Source organism: Rhodnius prolixus, unplaced genomic scaffold, assembly GCF_049639745.1.
Source record: "Rhodnius prolixus isolate KJV_2025 unplaced genomic scaffold, Rpr scaffold_3, whole genome shotgun sequence".
Classification (NCBI taxonomy): Eukaryota; Metazoa; Arthropoda; class Insecta; order Hemiptera; family Reduviidae; genus Rhodnius; species Rhodnius prolixus.
In genome coordinates this window covers 35,736,971-35,752,417 of record NW_027411603.1, presented here as the reverse complement: position 1 = coordinate 35,752,417, position 15,447 = coordinate 35,736,971, and the positions used below count along the sequence as shown (strand labels likewise).

The 15,447-nt window shown below is 31.3% G+C and overlaps 1 long non-coding RNA gene across 18 annotated transcripts in view; it reads left to right on the top strand.

The window, feature by feature from the left end:
• Positions 1-14,112, top strand: part of LOC141452250 (uncharacterized) — a 93,882-nt gene extending 79,770 nt beyond the window's left edge. For 4 of the 18 annotated variants that reach the window (XR_012457285.1, XR_012457281.1, XR_012457282.1 and 1 more), the window contains 6 exons: positions 98-525; positions 1,967-2,073; positions 2,865-3,019; positions 4,277-4,408; positions 4,525-4,693; positions 7,747-8,603. This is a non-coding gene — a long non-coding RNA (uncharacterized lncRNA). The other 14 variants (XR_012457293.1, XR_012457291.1, XR_012457290.1 and 11 more) reach the window with 13 other exon arrangements.
• Positions 14,113-15,447: the final 1,335 nt, after the last annotated feature.

The window sequence follows — 15,447 nt, the reverse complement described above, 5'->3', positions numbered from 1 at the left end:
TTATGGTATAAATAAGTTCTGAATTGATTATCTTATTACATGTGAACATAATAAATTATTATTAAATTATAAATTAAAAATGATTCATTTCATCTAGGATACCACACAACCACATTCATAATGAGAGTGTTTCTAAGAATATGTTCACAAAATAGGCAATAAAATCTCGTTCAATCAAAAATATAAACAAAATTAACTAACAGTAAGGAGGTTATAAAGTTTAGAAGTTCGAACACCAGATTCTACGCGAGAACCCATTTCATCCGGTTGACCTAGTTTTTCTTTTTCTTTGCATTCTTAAGCAGCTTATTGTTCAGTGATTGAAGGGTTGTCTGTAACGAGGGAACATTGTTCAGGACTGGAAACTTCTCGAACTGGCTTATCCAAAGTGCTAATCAGAAACATGATATTTCGGTAAAATCAACGAAAACTGGTTCCAGTGTTTTAGTCAAACCAAGTTGCAAAACATTTGTGCTGCAGTGATTGTAAAATGATTACTTTATCTTCGCCAGTTATATTTTTGAGGTAACTAAGAAAACCAAAACTCTTTTTAGCAAAAATAAAGTAAAAAAACTTTTTTTCATGGATAACTTCTCCAACTTATCAAATTACAGAAATGCCCATACTCCTAACGCATAGTAGGCTACGGATATCTAGAGAAGAAAAAGTACACCTGACATTTCAGGGGCAGTTGAATCATGTGCTAAAAGAAAAAAACTGATCACATTGTATTAAGAGCCCATTTATTGACGAAACAAGAATTTAAATTTAATTGATTTTAAAAATATCCTGGAAAGTCCGCGAATCTCCACCTACTAAGAGGAAAAAGTGAAAATAAAATCCAGTTATCTAAACTTAATTTTTATTTAAAATGCTTGGAGGAAAATATACGCGTCATTTCTTCAAAGTTTTCCTTGTATTTCGTCAAGTTAATTTAAAGATATTATTTTTTGACTATCTGCTATAAGAGGCCTAGTGTGAAAATTTCATTTCCTTGAATTTTCCGCTAAGTGTACGGGAGAGGGGGGGCACATTTGAACAGAATTTACATTTTCTGTTACAGAGTGCACCAGAATCGTATTATTGAACCTTTTTATTTTGTTTTCTACAACTTTTAAGTCTTCTTAACAGATCTATATCAATAAACAGTTGGTACTTTACATACATATCTATATGTTTTTAATTTAAAAATGTATGTGTCAAATGTTAATATCTGCCCCACTGGTGGGGTAGCTTTGAACACAATATAAAATATAGAAAGAAATGATATTACTTTACTCTGAATCTACCTTCTATCAGTTATTTCTCTCACTAATACATTACTTTCTCTTTTAAACCACTGAAATCTAGTTCAAAAATCAAGAATGACTCAGTTCGGGATGATGTACCCGAAGTGTGATGGGTTAGGAAGTTTGAACAAAATATTCGGTTTGTCGCGCTTCTCAATGTAGGTTCGGACTATATTTCCCTACTCTGCGATTAAACAAAAAAAAGTCACAAACTTGAAGGTCGGTAGGGCACATTCTAACTGTGATGTTGTTCTCCTTCCATAAAAGAAAATATAATAGCCAACACTTTTTGCAAGCAAATAGACTTTTGTAAATACTAGGTTTAAATATAAGTATTCCAAATGGTAATATGGACTAACAATACTCACACCTTGTCCACTGCAACCTTCACAATACTTTTTAATTTTTTTTTTTACTTCCACCTTACAAAATATTATAACATTCCTCAATTCTGACTTTACTAACAATGAAAACGAAGGGAAACTCTATAAAACAGGTCTACCACAAAATATGGAGAAAATTACCAATCATAAATGTTTTAAATATCTGGCAAGAAATTGAAACTGTTCAAAGGTGCCCCCCTGTTCAAATGTGCCCCCTCTCCACTAATGTAAAATGGAAACCTAAGTAGAATCAAGTTGTAGTACTAGTCGTTTTACTCGTAATTTGGAAAACAGTGTCTAGGATACTACCCTGAGGGCTCCCGTGTTTATTCAATGGAAGGAGATTGATTAATAAAATAGACATTATGAATAAAATCGGGAAGAACTACTTTCTTATTGAGGTAATTGAATTCTCATTGTTTATTAGCAGTAGTTTTTTTGAGATTTAAAAGACCATAGTCTAGTTTTAAACATTATTAAACATGAAGAAGAATTAACCAAATATTCAGAAGTTTACGATTTTTTAATACAAAAACGTATAATTCTTGCTAAAATGTTTAAGAAAGAAATGCAGACAAAACTACGTCATTACATTGTATAAATAAAAAAAGAAAAAGATTTAAAAAGTTGAAAATAGATTGTTCCGGTAGTTTATTTATTTTTATTTTTTCAGTAGATATCCTTGAAATTCAAATGTATATCTTCTATATAATCCACCCCACATATTCTTTAAGATCACCTGTCCCTGTTGTTAATCGATATAAACAAGGCTGGAGGCTCCACTCGTTATTTACGTCTAATGTGAATTTAAAACAGGGAAAGTAAATGTAATTCTACTCACGCTCTCCAACAAATATTTTTATTGGCCACACCCATGTTTTTTTAAAAAATACGTAGTATGGTTTTCCACAAAAACAAAATCACCAACATACATTACCTTGTTTATCTACTGAAATAAAGTGGCGTTGATACATACTATTCGAAGTATACCTAGCAGCTTAATGATAATGGATGCCGTTGCTCTTCTTTCTTATCTCTTTTGCTTCTTTCTTCTTCTTGTTGTTGCTAAAATAAATAGTTCATTTGGAAAATGTCTGCTGCGAAATATTCGAGCTATTACTCGTTTTCTAACAGATTCAATTAAAAATTACAAAATAAGATACAAAACTATTTAATTAATTTGATTTTGCAGCTTACATTATTGGGTGGGTGGAAGGCCAACCAGTCTAAGTCATTCTTCTGATGATTCTTTTTCGGCATTCAATTTTATGAGTTCAGGAATAAGAAGAGTGAGTTTTGCTTGAAGTTCAAGGCTCACGTTTCTGTTTTGCGAGGAGTCTACCAAAGGTAAACGCCGTTTTAGGGAAATGTAACATCTATAAAACATTTGGTAATTGAGCCGAAAATGGAGTACCTCCGAGGTACTTCCCTAAAGAGCTCTTTTATATCTGGAGAGCCATCATAAAAACTACAGTTTACTCTCGAGGCATTGTCGACTCAGAGAATAGGCTTAGTCTAGAACGTGATGGTTGATGGAAGAAACCCCAGTATAGCTTCTAACTGACATTGATGACATTATCCAAGGAAGATTAAGTACAACCAATTACTGGAGGAAGACATACTCTGCCTGAAACCATCAATGTCCTCAGATTTCTCTGACATCTAGGACTTGAAAGGGGTGCTTGTAGGAAATCGTCTATCATCAGCGTGGACAGCTCAATAGATCTTTAAGATTGCAGTGTACTGTCTTAATCCAGGGGCAAAAAAAAACATTCTACATAAACAATAACTGTTGAAATATGACAGAAAAAGTCATTTACACTTAACATTTCTTTACAAAAACAAAAGATCTTTTAAATAAAAAATAAATAAATCATAAAAAGAAATAATAAATTAATTTATTTTTTAATTAGTTTTATCATGTTTGCGAATGAGTATTGACAACAATAATAATAAACATTTTATAGCTAAACATAAATTTAATTTCATCAACTTGTTTGTTTAATAATTAGGAATGGTCTCACTAAAAGTTTTCCGCATATACGTCATAGCGATGGCTTTATTAGTTTATAGCTACAATAATTAGTAACAAGGACCGCCATCTGATCCAAATGCTTCACGTTTTTGTAATTTTACAAAACTTAAAACTTAAGTTTGGAGACTTATTTGTTTTAGAACGCGATTTACAAACAATTTATTTTATAAAACAAGTCAAGATTTTTAAAAACAACATCAGTTGAGCTTTACTGGTCTTGATGAAGTTTTTATAGCTAATACCTAAATGCACAAACTTAGTTGTGTCGTAACAACTATTTCCTTCAAATGATGCAAACATAACTCAGGAATTTAGAATATTTTTATATTTATACTTTAATACCCATAATTTTATTTTTATTTTTCCATTTTATTGAATTTTTGGCATTGGCTTTCACCGCAGTCAGAGATATCCTTTGGTTTTTTCTCTTTATCTTTATGCAGATTTTGGTCAAGAAAAATTTACAGGTTATATACATATGTACATACATATGTTTTGTAAAACGTTGATTTAACCTCAAATATTGGTTATGTACAATGACTGTATTTTTTTGTTTTTGTTTTGTTTAGTAAGTGGACATACTTCTGACAATATTGATGAATAGACAGAATTGGAAGAAGATTACAAAACCTCGATGGATTAGAAATCTTACTATAAAATGTAGAGTTCTGCAAGGGATGTAACGTCACAAGAATAACAAGGTATGTTGTACAATTCGAAATCTTATTTCATTAGAAGTAGAACAATTATTAGAACCAAGCAAGAAAACTTAAATAATTTTTTTTTCGTATTCATGAAGACCTCATTAATTTCATAGGATAAAAGAACCTGGATAACTTGTTCTACGGTGGCAACTTGGACTGTCATGTTTGGAGAATGTTTCGTTTGAAAGAGGTTCTATTCCTGGCCACGGGAAGAACTAGCAAAGCGGAGAGATAACAGATACAATGCGAGAATTTCTGATATAGAGGGAGCTTGGCATTTCAGTTAGTAACTATTTGTCATACTATAATTTGTCGTTTACCCAATGTTGAAGTACTTGTCTCTTGCAAACAAAACTAAGCAATGATTAAAGTAGTAGATGTTTAGCAGAAACTTTGGCTGCAAAATCAAATCCTCTCTCTTTGTATTGAGTTAGAATTTGCCTGGGATAATCCAAATGGATAAATTCATCAACTACATGTGAGTGTTTTGAGGGAATGTTTGGAATGCCAGCAAAATATTGTGCAACTTAAGACGCCAGTACACTAAAAGAAAAAAATAGCTAAGTTTTCCTTTGTGATACTTAACGTGTTAAAATAATATTTTTGATGTTATACAGTCATATATTCCATTTTTCAAATGGATCTTCCTTTTCTTTGATGACAAAAAAGCATATCTTACATTCACTAGATCTTTTTGGATTTAACTTTTGAATATTACTGAAAAAATAAAAAACAATCTGCAGATTCGAATTCCTTTGTTGCGTTTTCAAAACAATAGACCGTATACAATTATAGCGTTTTAACCTCTTTTACTAAAGTCGTTTTTAAATATTTATCGAGCTTAAAAAAGAAGAAGATTGCTTAGAACACATGGTAAAGGAGCTCATAATTAAAGATTTTTTCCTACATCTGCTAATAAATGCTAGCCAAAAGGCTTGACCACTATGATAAAAACCACCTGCTGATAATTGTTAAAACGTTTTATCACCTGCGCTTTCTTACTCTTTTATTGCGCAAAAGAATTTAGTTCCGCTTCTTTTTTGTTTATAACGCTTTAATAACGCTAATTACTTTGAAGTTATTAATTAGATGTAACTAATAATTATATTGCAAAATAAGTAGTAATATTGTAAATAACATAAAAAATTATGGTAAATGATATGTTAATGTTCAAAATTCGAGAGTCTAGGAAGCATCCTAAAAATAAATAATAAATTTATTAATTTATTTTTAAAAGGAAAATAAAGAAGACAGAACATATTATACTTAGGAGAACCTAATTGTTTAAGTAATTAGTAAAGTAGTATTATATTAGTAATGTTCTAGATAAAACAGTAAATAATGGGTTGGCAAATAAGTTCGTTCGGTTTTTGAGAGTGGAATAAATGGCAATTTTTTTTTTATACACAGAATACATTTTAATCAATTATATATTGACCATTCTTATTGATAACTCCTTGCCATCTTTCCACCAACTTCATTATACCACGTTCGTAGAACGTCTGTAGCTTATCGTCGAAAAACCAATCAAAATGTTTTTTGACAGTCATCTCATTATCGAAAGTTTTTCGTTCATGGTGTTTTGCAACTATCAGAATAAATGATAATCAGAAGGTGCCAGGCCCGGTGAATACGGAGGATGAGGCAAAACAACTCAGCAGTTTATTCCGAGTGGTCAATACGTATGCGGTCTGGCCTTGTCGTGGTGCGAGACGACACCTTTGCGATTTTCCAATTCTGGATGTTTTGTGCGGATTGCATGGTCCAGTTTGGTTAACTGCTAGCAGTATGCAGTTGAATCAATTGTTTTGCCTGACTGTAACAGCTCGTAATAGATGATACCTTTATAATCCCACCATACGGAGAGCATACTCTTCTTCGGATGCAATTTCGCCTTCGAGCTTGTTTGCGGCGGCTCACTGCAGTGCTTCCATGATCTTTTACGTACTACACAATCGTAGACGATCCATTTTTCAACTCCCGTTTCCATCCGCTTTAAAAAAAATGGTCGTTTCCGCAGCGAATCGCAAATGGATATGGGAGTTTTTGTTTTTTTTCTTATTTCGCGACAAAGGCGTTAAGCCATTTTCTGTCTGGCAGCCCAATATCTTTCATATGGCGTATTCATGCCCTGTAGTGCCGGGCATTCGTTTAAATGGTTAAAAATCATTATGCCGTCATTGCACAATGGGCAAATTGGCGAGTCCCTAATATCTATCTTGTGGTATTCCTCGGAAGAGCACGATGGACTCTTTTCTTTGGAGGCCGGCAGGTGGCTAAGTTGGCCTCGGTTAATTCATGCGGCACCCAAACATTGAGCCGAGAAACGTATCCCAGCCGGCGCAAAAGATTTTTGGAGCTCGTATGGGATATGTTAAGTGCTGTTGCTAACTCTCTCACCGATTCGCATGGATCATTATCGATTACGCTCTTTACATCAACTGAATTAATCTCGGTCGGGTGACCTGAGCGGGGCGCATCATTAATGTCAAAATCTCCAGAACGGAATTTGGCAAACCACTTTTGGCACACGCTTTCTGCTAAGGCATCAACACCTTAAACACAACATATCTTTCTATGAGCCTCTGCAGCTCGTTTGCCTTATTTAAAATAATAGAGCAAAATATGACGAAAATGCACTTTATTTTCTTTCATCTTTACAGCTACACAGCAAGCACAATGTTTGTTAAACCGAAATTTATAGAAAGGTTAAGCTTAACATAATCTTTCGAATGAACAATAGAGTTGTGCGCTTGCGCCGAAAATAAAAAAAGAAAATCGGAATGAATCTATACAAAAATAAAAACCGAACGAACTTATTTGCCAACCCATTTACTAATTGTGCATTTTGCAATTTATAAGTATTATTCCAAGATGCTCTAATATAGAGTGCTGATCTCTGCAGTCTGAGGAAAGAACTTCTCTATTCAAGGATGGATTTGTTTTCTTTATTTTCGTAAACAAGAGTTTGAAATAAAAAAGACGAGTATATATGTATATTTTTTAAAGCAACTTTTCATGCTTTTACTGCTTAGCTTTAAACAAGAAAAATTTCTCCAGCTTAAGGCTTGTTCATAAATATTTTGTTTACAAAGTAATGGTAAGAACATGTCCCGGCATATCTTATATTTATATTTAGAAGTATGCATATTTTTGCGCTTAACCAACTATTTGTTTTGTTCTTTCCCTCTCAAAAATTCTATTATTCTTATCGTTGTTGTAATCAAATAATTAAGATGAATATAATTATTAACGGAGAGAAGGGATTAACTAAGTAGAAGTAGAAGTGCATTAAACAAAGAATGAACGTAACTTATATTTTTATTTACGAAAAGGCTCCTACAAGATATGGCCTGTTTGGTCCACCCTGGAAGTCAAACCTGTGCAGGAGTTGCCGAGAAAACGAAGGCTAGACTGGTTTGTGCACTTGATGAGGACAGGCGCAGGTTGTATGGCAAAAAGTAAGTAATGAGGCTAAAATGCAGGACCAAATGAAAAGAAGAAGATTTCAACTACCTGAGTAGGACATTATAAGAATAGATTTCCGAAAGAATGAGTTAGCGGTGCAAGTTACACAATTATAACTGAAATTGTTTCTTCTTTTTGAATCAATGGTTCAGTTACAAAAACGATTAACTAAGTAAAGTAGGTTAAACTAAATTGTAAGCATTTCACTTCAGATTCCGTTTGATTGGTACTCTAGACTTAAAAAGGGCAGTACTCCATTTCTTCTTAATTTCTTAAGGTTTCTGTCATAATTTTGGAATCTTTTTTTTCTTGTAAAACAAAACAAGGAAAGGAATTTAAAAAGAACTCTTAACTGCGTAAATCGGTATAAATAAAGTACGACTTCTTTTAACTTGATAATATCAAGGTGTACTACTGCCAGGGTCATAAATACAAACAAACAAACAATGCTTTATTCTAGAAACCTATGTATTTAAGTAAAATATTTTTTATGTTCAATGAACTTGATAAAAATAAAATATATTTAAGTGCAGTTATTTACTGTTTACATTACTTCAGTTACCTCCTGAATTAAGAAAGAATCCAGTTTAACTGGAAAATGCATTCTTTTCTATCTGTTTACATAGATTATGTAATAAGAAGGTACAAAAAAAACATCGCAATTGGCTAAAGAGAGCTCTCAGATCTTTGGTATAAAAATGAACAGGTAAAGAAATCTGTAGAAGTATAAGATTTATTATTATAAAAAAGCTTAAAGCAGAAACATAGTTTTTAACTGCATTACTGCAAGTTACATTTTTCTTTTGACCAGAGCTAAAAAGGAATCAGTATATATATCTACTGCCATAAACAAATTTTGAGAAAAGCATATCTTTCATTAAACTGAATAGTAAATGATTTTTTTTTTTCGATTACAGTTGAAGGGTCAGTTTTACAATCGAGTCGAATTTTCGAAAATGAATTATTAAAAGAAAATTTATCATTTAAAGTCTCCTGCTTTAAGTGAAAACACCTGCGTTTCCATTTGTATTTATTTATTTATTTTCACGAGTACCACAAAAATATTACAACTATAATATTGGTTTGCAACATAATATTGAAGCATGCACATTCACAATATCTAAATAATCATACATAAACATGTATATATTCCGCCGTTTCAGCAACATTATGTTAAATTAGTTAAAATTCAATTTAAAATATTTGAAAATTGTTTAATATTTGGGTTAAGTAATTCATTAAAGAGTTTAATACCATCTTATCACAAGCACTAGTTATTTTAGTAAAATAGTTACATTCTGAAGCAGAAGGACTCGCATTTTATGAGAAAATTCTGTGAGAATTAAGTTTAAACAAGTGTCTCTAGTATTCAGTGCTTATTTTGTAATTTAAGACTTATACATTTTGATTATATGTTACGTTAGGTTTTATTTTTAGTGAAGTTACATCAATGAATTAAATCTATAAAACTATATGTTCACATTGTTGTACAGAAGGGTTTGAAATGTTGATTCATTAATATGGAAGACAGTTATCCAGCTGAACGCTGGGAGGCTGAGAACAGCTCTAGAGAGAAAGAGAGGACGGTTGGATTTATGAAGTGGACAGACCGGGCAACAACAAATAAAACGCCGAGGTCGTCCAGGTTCGGTATCAGCTGAGGACTTTAGTAACCATGGAGACGTTTTCTTCTTTCTCACTCATCCTTCCATTCTCTTTCATTTTATTTTATTTTTTTTATTTAGACCCTTAATTTATTTCTTCTTGAAAAATGCCGCCATGATGATGTAAACATTGTTATCTCGATTGCCTGCTTTGGATTTGCATTTACGAAGTGTCTAACTTTAACCATAATTTAAAGTTAAATGCAATCCAGTTCATTAAAGAAAGCTAGTATCTGTTGGTTTTGATAACTTTAAGAGAAAACACAGTTTTTCGTTTCAGAGTTTTATTATCATTTTTAAACGCGCTTTGAATTTATAACAATGGTATACCTTGGCCGATACTTAATTAAGGTAAGTACAGTAGCTTTGTCATTACAATTGCATTATCAAGAATAAAATATTAGGGAGAAGCGAAAGTAATATCCAATAAATGTTCTAAACAGCGAAAAGACTTAACGAAACAAAGGTTATTAGGAATACTATAAAGAAATTCCTTTTCTGAAGGTAGCAAATAAACTTTATTCTGCAGTTTTATAGTCTAAAATAAAGAGAAGAAGATGAACACTGTACTGGACTTTGTGCTCTTAGGATCATGATCCTATTTTTGTAGGCCTTAAGCAGATTTTTAAAAATAAATGGACAACCAATTGCCTTTTCTAGTTACATTTGTGCACAGCTAGAAGCCTCAAGAATGTGCAAAGAAGAAATGGTTATTAACACTAGCAGGATTAAATGTTTAGTGTTATTAAAGATGAAAGTAATTTTTTTGACAATAAAGGAATTTCTTATTTTAATAATTACTTGCTAGAGAGTTCTTGGTAAATGATGAAATTAAGAGTTATCCATCAGGAAAGCTTGTAAAATAAAATTCCCTAGCAAAGAGACTAAGATGATTGCGGTGTATCGGTCCACATAAAAAATATCCTCACTTCAGGAACAGTGAAGAGGTTTTTCACAAAATTTAGAAAAACACGAAGAAAAAAAATTACAAAAAATATTATTACTGCAGCTTCGTGGAATAAATCGTGCTCATCTCTGCAATTAGGAGAAAATTGACAACGAAAAGAAGTTTTTAGAGGCTAGGACTTTCAAGATGGTCGATGGATCGATTTAAAAAACAAAATTATTTGGGCCCCGTTTTTTGTTTTGTTTTAGAAGCCTAAGGGTAGGAGCCCCTTAAGTTGACGCCTCTGACTCATAGTCTTTAATTCTACGATATGAATTCGGCATCTTTGTGTCGCTAGTTCTGTTGACAGTGAGACAAGCGCTAGTATTACCGATTAAGAAAAATTTAGGGACCAACGTTTCTTAATGTGTATAAAGTTGTACTTACTATTCATTTTTTGCGATTGTGAATTATAGTAAATGAATAAAGATACTTGGGTTTTGTTAATAAGTAGCAAAATGCAAATAAATAAAGGAAATGACAAACATATCTGATTTTTTAATAAAATAACCGAAATATCTAGTCTCAATATCCCGTTTTATTATTTACAAAATTTCGCCTTCTTTTATTCTAATAAGTTCATTGATATAGCTCCTCTTAGTATCATTAAACAAATTTGGCTTTACCGAAACCTTTGTACCTCTTTATTCTTAACTATTCTTAAAATAGTAAATAGCTTAAACCACAAAATAATTTATACTGCTTAAAAGCATTTAACAAAATTAACAGAAGTTATTAAATGGTAATAATTTTTCAAAGAATAAATGGCCACACTTTTTTCATTTGGAAACAGTTGAAATCCTTAAGTGCAGGTGACATATGTATTCTTTAAAATCATTTTATAATTAACTTACTAAACTTTGTATTTTTTTATAAGGGGAAAGGTTTTACATTCCGACATTTTCCATTTAACTGAAATAAAATATTGGATGCGTTGCCCACTGAAATCTTAAGTTGATCTTTGAAGATATTAGATAATAAAATTTTACAGTAGCCATCAAATTCAAAATTAAATCATGAACAAAATACTTTCCTTACTTATATTAAAAGAAAGTAAAAAGAGAAAAAAGAATATAGTAGACCTGTAGTGTTTTATTTGGTTTAATTTTATTATAGGAACGAGATACTTGGTTGAAAACCGGTTGTGGATTTATAAAACTTTAGATTTATGCAATAACTTCAATGCTTTCTATTTTACCTTATTTTATTTGCATGTATTTAAAGGGAACCCTGGCATATATATATATATATATATATATGTTATAGACAATATGTTCTGTTTTGTATGTTCATGAGTGTAAAAGACAGTATTTTTGTCAGAAGGTACATCATTGTAGCATTGATTTAAAATGCATTTCTCTTTTTTAACCATAATTTAAAACCAACGAATTTCACTCAACTCAAATGTAAACAGAACTTTGATACTGTCAAAGAGGACTTTCTTATTTCTTTAGAATAAATGATGTACTTTAATAGTTACAGAAAGTTGTCTTCTTTAAATTGTAACATTGTTCATTAATTAATTAGGTAATGTGATACACTGATTAAACTTTAAATTTTTCTTTTCACTTTAACATTATTACTTTGCTGCTTTTTTATGTATAGCTAAGCAGGTTGATTATTATTATTGATTGTTTAGAAATTTTTAAAAAGGTCAATATTGAATATTTAACCATTCATAATCAAGCTATATATTTTAGAAATTCTGTTGGAAGGTATCAAAGTTAAATATCTTTAATAAATCATATGTTTAATCAAAGGAGATTTTTGAAGTAGAGGGTTGACCACGGGATTAAAAACCCTTTAAAAACACAAACATTTCCGGGTTTTATTGGGTTTTTGAAAGCAAGTTAAAAAGTTGACGACTTGACTAAGAAAAGGCTGTTTTCCTTTTCATCAAAACACATTTTCTGAATCAAACATTTGAATAGGTTAGAGGGTGCAAAATCTTGTGAATACGCTAAATATTCCATCAGTTAGAACTTCAAATCCCCTTAGTTTTCAATTGCAAATTTACCTTTGGGCAGGTGCGTTTTCATAATGAGAGATAACTTTTTTTTTTGCAATCTGGACCACTGCTCTCGAAGGCGCTTCGGCAGTCGAGAAATTATAGGCTGTACTGTGGTACTGGGTTCGATTCCTGGTCTATACTTTAAATATTGTTTATAAGTTTGCATGTTCTCATGCAATTTATTATAAAGTATGCTAGTCCACGTGAGGTAGAGCTCACGTGAACAAATAGGCGTTACTTTAGTTTTATTTACCTCTTCGTAAGAATGTTTTTATCCAATTATTTTCAAAGATTTACCGATTTACCTTTTTTTTTTCTTTTTTTTTTTGCAAAGCACTCAGTAAAACGAATCTTTTTTGTTTTTCAGCAAAATACTGGACATCATCTTTCACACAAATAAAAGAAGACTTTCCTTCTTGTTTGGTGTTAAATAACAGGCTTCACTTCGTTTGAGACATGTGTTGTGGACTAACATGATTTCCGCAGCAATCAATCGGTGCACATAATTAATGGAGTTCTTTTTAAGCCGTCCAAACATTACTGTGAGATTCGTTTCCGCATTTGTAATTGTTTTGGGTCAGCATTTAATCAATACGGACTATCTTCTACACAGATTTCTCAAATTTAATTGCAACTTAAGAATCATTGCGCTTGCTTGAAATTCTCCATTTTGACATTGATAGAACTGGGCGAAAATCTTTTTTTTTTAACTGCATTGTACACTTTACTGATGTTTTCGTCGGTTTTTGCAGTTTTGGACTATCCTTTAAATGCATCGTCTTTGAGTTAAATACTACTATACTTTGATTCAACATCCTGTTTATTTAATGTTGTAAATGAAGTTGCCAACTTCATATAAACTTTCGCCAACTTTGAATGAATGCAATTGGCGATAAACAGGGCAAAACTAATAATTTTTTGACACCGTAATGATATTTCAGACTAGTAATTAGTTAAATATACACACATATCCTACACCAGTGCATTTGCAGTTAAACTGCTTTCCGAAAAAACAGTTTTAAATTTAATGTTCAACACGTAACTAATTATTAAAAAAAAAAACGCAGTGAATTATTTTATCTGATTATTTCTTTCTTATCTTCTATCTACCTTTGTAAGGATTCGTGCTTAAACTGTTTAACCTTGACCGCTGTAACAATTCTTACCTAGTGCTGACCTGTCTGGCAACTCTCGAGTCTCTTTGTACTCCGCTAGCCTCCAGTCATTATTACCATCTTCATTCCCTAAATATATACTATAGTATATACGTATATATTTTAGTTTATATTCACTATTTCTTGGATCAATTAGCTTTCTTTGACTAGCTGTTTCATTCAAGTTGTTACATTTAAACTACTAAACAATTTGTTTTTTTCAATTAAAATATTGATTTATTTTAATTTTGTTAAAACTTTTTGATAATATTTGAATTATGCTAATTTATAAAAAATAGATTTATGGTCTAAAAACATTTAGAAAGCTTTTTCATATACTTCATTAAAACTTTTAAATTAATAAGTCAATAATTAATAATAGTAAATTTAAATTATTAAGTCCTTAAAATACTATATTTCAAGTGCCCAACTGACACTAACTAAATTTTGTTTTTATTTTTGTCTTCTAGTTTCCAGTGTTTCATTTGTTATACCAGTGAGCTCAATTAATAAAATATAATAAATTTTTTATAATTGGAGTAAATTTTTAAGTCAAAGCATGTAAATTTTTCTTTCTAATATATATATATATTATATATATTTTAATTTATTTGCTATTCACAATCTATCAAAAGAATAAAATGTAATAAGTGAATACGATAAAAGAACACTTCATGACAGGATCAGCTTGAGGAGAGAAGCTGCCCACCGGCAACACTCTCGCTGGAGTTTCTTGTACTATTGAAGCTGGTCACGAGGCCAACAGCGTTTCAATTGTCGTGGAGGACGATCTAGAATCGTTTTGGAGGCAAGATTTTGAACAAGAGGATTTGTAGAGAATGTAAGAGAGACAAAGAACTTTCTATATTTAGATTTAGATTCGTCAGTTACGTATGAGATTTTGAGATCGTTAGAGACATAAAATGGAGAATTCGTAATCTGACGGAGAATTTTTGATTGGAAGGACTGTATTTTTTATAAATTGGAAAGTTTGGTTGAACCCCACAGCTCAAGTCCGTATGTCCAGATAGGTTTAAGTACCCTGTTGTATATTTGTCTAATATTACATTAAAAAATTACAACTTACACTCTATGTAACATATGTGGTGTGTTTATGTGATCATAAACAGAGTATAACTGTTATTGTTAAAATATCATTAACTAATTTAAAAATTGATTTGTTAATTTAAAATGATCAGCTAAGTTCCGATTATTGAAAATGAGGGCAGAAAAATGACTATTGATGAATGAAATAATTTTGGAAATTGAAGGAAAATTTTCCCAATTAAAACTGTTTTAAGGCTGTGTGTGGGAAAGCCTTACAATCCTGAAAAAGGATTTCCTAAATTACATAGCATACAAAAATATTATTGCGTGTTTTCGACGTCATCTCCAGAAACCTACAGCGACAATTGATTGTGCGTTAAATATAAGTAAGACATAATGAAGAATAACCTGCCAAATGTACTCCTTCTTTTTTCATGATGACAGAATTTATAGGGAAGGACTGAATCGCGGGGCTAATGTTGTTTGATTCTTAAGAACTAAGGTTAATGTTAATATCCATTTCATCCCAATTTCTGTTTCTTCTGAGCTTGCTGCAGATTTTTTTACTGAATCAATAATTTATTTCTTTTCCAGTTCTGTTTTGAGATGAATGTAAATATAAAGTTTTATTCATCATTAACATTAAGGGGATGATTATACAAATAGAACCATTGATATCTAAAGTTTTTAAAGGCGCAATAATACACTAATGCGCATGTGTTGACCAGATCTTGGCAGTACTGCCT